Raw genomic sequence first — 6972 nt, 5'->3', positions numbered from 1 at the left:
GAAATGCTCAGGGCAGTCGTTAATGACGGCTGACGACACTCGCCCGCAGACATCTAGCCGTCTGTTCATCCGCAACCATGAGTCAAATATGCATTTTCTAATTGACACCGGTGCGGATCTGTGTGTAATTCCGCGAAAATATTACCGTGGACCGTGCAAAAAGTCAAACTACGAACTTTCCGCGGCTAACGGTACGCCCATATCTACATATGGTGTCGCGACGCTTACACTGAACCTGGGCCTGAGGCGAGATTTCACGTGGAGGTTCTTGATTGCGGATGTGTCGAAACCCATCATCGGCGCCGATTTCCTATCGCATTACGGGTTGCTGATCGACCTCAAGCGCGGGAAGTTGTTAGACACGACTACCAAGTTGTACCTGGAAGGAGAGATCGTTCAGTGCGAAGATCCAGGAATTAGGATCATTTCCGGCTCGTCTGAATATCACAAACTACTCGAAGAGTTCCCGTCGATCACACATCCAAGCGGAACTCCAGGAGAAGTGCGACATCAGATACAGCATCATATTGAGACGACTCCAGGACCACCGGTGGCACTGAAACCAAGAAGATTAGCCCCCGACAAGCTCAAAGCAGCCAGGAAGGAGTTTGAAGCCATGCACTGGGACTCGCACGGCCATCGAAGAGTCCTTGGGCTGCACCGCTGCACATGGTTCCCAAAAAGGGCGACGAATGGCGTCCTTGCGGGGATTACAGAGGTCTCAACACCCGGACCAAGGCGGACAAGTATGCGGTTCGACATATCCACGATTTTTCGTACATGCTGCATGGTAAGAAAGTTTTCTCCAGAGTTGATCTTGTGCGGGCGTTTAATCAAATTCCAGTTGCACCGGAGGATATTCAGAAGACAGCTATCACGACACCGTTCGGCCTGTACGAGTTTCCATTCATGACGTTTGGACTACGGAACGCAGCGCAAACGTTCCAGCGCTTCATGGATGAAGTACTTCGCGGGTTGGATTTTTGCTATGCTTACATTGACGACATCCTGATTGCCTCGACATCACCTGAAGAACACAAAGGATACCTCAGGATACTCTTCAAGAAGCTCGAGGAATATGGCGTCGTTATTAACCACAGCAAATGTGTCTTTGGAGTTTTAGAAGTCGAGTTCCTCGGATACCTTGTCTCAGAAGCTGGAGTACAACCACTGCCCGAGAAAGTCAAAGTCATCCGGTCGTTTCCAAAACCGACCACCGGCAAACAACTTCGTCAATTTCTAGGTATGGCTAATTTTTATCGCAGATTTATTCCTAGAGCTGCAGGTATCCAGGCTCCGCTGAACGAGCTGCTCAAGGAAGACATCAAGGGGCGTGCGCCAGTCAAATGGACTCCAGAAGCTGTCAAAGCATTTGAAGCTTGCAAGGAGAGCTTGGCCCAAGCGGCGCTGCTATCTCACCCAAAATCCGACGCACCACTGGCAATATTCACCGACGCATCTGACATCGCCGTTGGAGCCGTCCTACAACAGTGGGTCGACGACATGTGGCAGCCACTTAACTTCTTCTCGAAGAAGCTCAGTCCTGCCGAAGTCAACTACAGTGCGTATGATCGAGAGTTACTGGCGATTTATCTGTCAATCAAACATTTCCGTCACATGGTAGAAGGTCAAGAGTTCGCAATTTATACCGATCATAAACCAATTACGTTCGCGTTCAAATTGCGGTCAACTCAATGTTCACCCAGGCAGCAACGTCACCTGGAGTTCATTGGACAATTTTCTACCGATATTAGACATGTTTCAGGTACAGATAACGTCGTTGCTGATGCCCTGTCAAGGATCGAAGAATTGGAGTCAACCATCGACTACGCAGCGTTGGCAGAAGCCCAGAAGACAGATGAAGAGCTTCTGGATCTCCAACACGAAACTTCGTCACTTCAACTGCAACCAATCCCAATTCCAAGATCAGCTGTCATCGTAATGTGTGACGTGTCAACAACGATACCACGTCCATTCATTACCAAAGGGTTCAGAGAAGCAGCATTCAACTCCGTCCATCAGTTGCCGCACCCAGGAGCTAACGCAACATGTAAGCTCGTAGCTCAACGATACGTGTGGCCATCCATGAGAGCTGATTGTCGTTGATGGGCTAGAATGTGCATCGAATGTCAGCGATCTAAGGTAACACGCCACGTATCAGCTCCAGTGGGATCGTTCGCCCCACCGTCATCCAGGTTTGAGCATGTACATTTAGATTTAATAATCATGCCATACTGCGATGGCAACCGCTATTGTTTAACCATGATAGATAGGTTTTCTCGTTGGCCTGAGGCAATTCCACTTCCAGACCAAGAGGCCGCAACGGTTGCCCGAGCATTTTTCGACAACTGGATAGCGCGGTTTGGAGTTCCACTACATGTTACTACCGACCAAGGAAGACAATTCGAGTCTAACCTATTCAAACATCTTAATAGGTTGACTGGTACGACTCAAATACGGACGACGGCATATCACCCAGCAGCAAATGGGATGATCGAGCGGTTCCATAGGCAACTCAAAGCAGCTATTCGCTGTCATCAGAACCGATGAACCGAGTCACTACCAGTGGTCATGCTGGGTATTCGATCAGCGATAAAAGAAGATTTGAACGCGACAGCTGCGGAGATGTTGCATGGTCAACCTCTCCGTATTCCAGGCGAATTCCTGACGTCACGAGCACCTCAAGGTGAAGACATGAGTTCAGCAATCTTCATTAAAGAACTTCGGAAACAATTCCAGAGGTTATGTCCAGCTACTGTTACCAGGCACGGTGAGAAGAAGATCTTTGTGTTCAAGGACCTTGCCACAGCACGTGTTCGTGCGCTATGATGGTCCAAAACAGCCACTTCAACTACCGTATACGGGGCCATATCCAGTTATCAGCAGGTCTGATAAGTCATTTGTGGTCAACATCGAAGGAAAAAACAGTACGATCACGATTGATCGCCTTAAACCCGCTTACACGATGTCAAGCGACATCGAACAGCCAGAACTGGAGGAACCAGATGACGAGGTCGTCATCGCTCTTCCACGACGCGGTTGTCCAAGAGCGCCTACAACTCCACTAGAGCTCCCAACACAACCAGAGCTCCAGCAGCAACCAGAACTGATGGGACCTGACGACGGGGTAATCATCGCACGCCCACAGCGCGGACGCCCCAGGAAGTCCGCAGCCCCACCAGAGCACCAACATCAACCAGAAGTCCAACCAGCTCCAGATCTTCCAATTCCAGCACCACCAGAGCTGGACCCGGACGTTCCACCAAGGATCGACATCCCACGGCAGACAAGGACAGGAAGACAAGTACGATTTCCTGACCGTTTCCAGGCTGGATATTCGTGACTTCATCACTGGCAGGGGGGTGATGTGGGGGTCATATCTTCCACCACTCTTTTGTAATTTAACTCAATTATTATTATTTATAATTATTAATATTAATTCATTATCATTTATGATTATTAAACTTAAACTTATTAAATATTTCTATTCGCTCACTCACTAGCCCGAATCCCAAAAATTTTTTACAAAAATGCTTAAATTTCTCTTTGATTATCAACTTTTTGAAAAAATCAGTGATAAATCATTTGTCTAATCATAAATTTTTCAGAAAAATTATTGAAAAATTTTCATAAATCTTCAATTAAAAAAAAAAGTCAAATCATGAATAAAATAAAAAAAAAAGGGTGCGTGTACTTATGTACACGTGTAAGAAGTTATACTTCTTTGGCATAATAATTTTAATAGTTTTTTAATACTTTTAACATTTAAAAAAAAAATAGTTTTTGATTGTATGCAAATAATTAATTACAACAAAATAATCCAAGACTGGAAAAGGAGTTATTATAGTCAATAAAGTTCAGTTTACATTTGAAAAATTAAATAAATAAATATTTATTATTATTCTCTTACATTAAGTGTAACATAAATTCTATTATTATTCGAATGTTGTTTTTAAATTATGTTTATTATTATTAATTATTAATTATTTTATTATATTATTCACTCAATTTAATAATAAATATTAGAAATTAATATTTAAATTTGATGTTCAATTTTAATTTTTTATCACAAATTTTTCACTTAATGTTTTATTAAATTTATTTCTTTTTTTTTTTTAAATATTAAATAATTAATAATAAATATTTAACGTTAATAATTTAATAATATTTAGTATGAATTATATTAAATAATAATTTTGTCATTTATATTACTAAATAATACATACAGATAGAGTTAATCTAAATTGTATTGGAGCACTTAGGAAAGTTGATGAGCACAGTTTTTTCACAAATATTTTCTAATATTAATTAGTATTGATTTAAATATTTAATTCAAATCACTTCTGATTATAACACGTGTTTTAAATGTAGAAACTCAAAACATGTGGATAAATAATATAAATATAAATACACAGCGAACACAAGCGGCGTGCGTGCCAACATGCGCCATTAATAGAGGTTCTATTTCTGTTTTGTTGGTAGCATTTTTTCCTCAACTTAATGAGCGATTTAGTGGGCAACTTCATTTCTGTTAATTTTGTGTCACGGTGTGCGCGCGCATCGTAAAATTTCACTCTCATCAATTTTTCATAACGCGCCTAAAGAAGTATAACTTCAAAAATTTTCTTTTGCCTAGCACTGTTATTTACTAATACTAATTCCAGACTAGAGAGTATTAGTATAGACCAGTTGCAGTCTACGGATATACTTCCTAATATGAATAGTGAAATCGTGCTTGGTCGCCTAACAAGTAAACATAAGAGCTACCCGCAAACTCTATCGGCAAACAGAGCTCGTAAATAACACCAGAGGGGGGTCTCTGTATTTCTCTCAGTAGTCTGCCGTTCACAGCTTCACTGAAAGTTATTTTTTGTATTATCTATCCGACTATGTGTATAATACGTCTCAATGGTTAAATGTCCCTTTACCTTTTATTGTTACTCATTGTCGCGGCATAGCTTACGACAGACACGCCAAATTAGATTCGCTCAATATACACCCGGACACATTGAAAACATCTATACCTACACCCACTCTTATACATTTATTTCTCTTTTTAGTTGTGTTGGATTGGAGATAATCAATTTTCATACTTACTATGGGCGGTTTGTGTACATCTTTCAAGGAACGGATTTTCATTATCACACTTTTAAGTAAATAATAAATCTTTGTTCTTATTATAATAATTGGACAGAAGCGAAAAAATATTTTGAGAGGTTTCGGTATGGATTAATATCTTAATGGAGGCTTCAACTATTCTCAACATTTTCTGGATTATTGTAAACATTTTTTCATGCCCTCCTCAAACCTTTAAAAATTCGCTGTAGGCCATATGTACACACAAAAAAAAATTATTTTTTTATTATCGCATGTATAGAAGCTCATCTTCCATTCAATGTTTCTTTCCATAATTTTTAAAAACATTTCTTATTACCCTGAAAATTAATTGGAACAAAATTAAAAAAGATGACTAAGATTTGAAAAGAAAAAAAAAAAAAAAAAAAATGTACAGCTAAAAAAAATCAACTAAATTTAAATTATTCGAGCTATTATTTCTGAGCGTAATTATAATAGTTTTAATATGACAATGTGATTAAAATTGATGCATTAAATAATTTTTCTATGTATAAAAATTCTTAAACTTTAAAAAATTAATTAAAATAATTAATAGAAAAATTTTTTTCCTCAAGCTCATTACTTTTCAATTTTTATATAACTTTATATTGATTGCTTCAATGAAATGTGAAGAAAGACAGTATAGTAGAAATTTTTTTCCGAAAATACAAAGTGTATTCAGTTTTCAAAAACAAAATGTTTTTTTAATTGAAATTTAATGAAATCAATATTTTAAATGTTCACAAATGTTTTCTCAAGTTATTGAAGTTAAAATAACAATACATAAAAATTAAATTCCACAGTAGTTGAAAAAACATTTTTTCTCAAATTTTTGAACTGCTATAACTTAAGAACGCGTTGTTCAATTTCAATTCGCTTGACTTTATTTAACTGTATTAAAGTCAATTGGCTTTTTTTTTTGTAATTTTTACTTTTCAAATAACTTTCCAATATCAAGATTAAAGTACTAATAATATCCAATTTTTTAAAATTCCGAAAGCGGGATATAATAAAGGATTTATCTTTACACAACTCACGATCCGAAAAATCAGTCCAAAACCCATAAACTTGTCCATTATTTCAAACTTTTAATTTTAATTCAAAAAATGGAAAAAGAGTTTATTTATATGATCCTAGTAGAGAAAAAAAAATCGGTATTGTAAGTGATAAACTGTGAGCTATTCACTCAAATGAATTTATGAGCATTGTGATTTGTGACAACAGATAAACTGTTATTTTCTGTCCATCAGATTAAACACTATTGATTTTATTTCTGTCTGTAAAACGATTTAAAACTATAATTCTGGATAGTAACCAATGCATTGACTCTATGACATTTAAAATGGCCATATGGACGTATCCTTTTTATCTGCGGGGGTGGAAAATTTTATGGCTCGAGATTTAATGGCCTCTTTGATTTTTTTCACCCCAATACATTGTTGAAAGTATAAAACCACACTGACCAATGACCAGTAATCAATTACAACACAATGAATAGCGAGTAAATTTTCCCACCTAATTTATCCTGTTATTCTGTTATTAATATTATTAATTGTCGAATACTGTGTGAACGCATTTGACATCGCTGTAGAGTACATTCACGATTCTCGGATGTATTTATAAAAGGTTTGAATTTTTATTTTCCCCGAAGAAATCTCATCGTTTATTCCAGAACAGAGTGACAATAAATCCCGACTCGATAGATTCGTTAAAAAAAAAGTAGAACGTCGTCGTAGGCGAGCGCAATCTCCTGGCGAATTAAACGCCATAAATAAGCCGGACCCGGGCAATAATTCCGTCTCGATTGATGACATCAATTGGGCTTGATAGAGACCTCGAATACATCGATGAGGTATA

This window comes from Cotesia typhae, unplaced genomic scaffold (assembly GCF_013202065.1).
Source record: "Cotesia typhae breed Kobodo isofemale line unplaced genomic scaffold, CoteBio_Ctyphae contig_36, whole genome shotgun sequence".
Lineage (NCBI taxonomy): Eukaryota > Metazoa > Arthropoda > Insecta > Hymenoptera > Braconidae > Cotesia > Cotesia typhae.
This window is presented reverse-complemented; position numbering follows the sequence as displayed.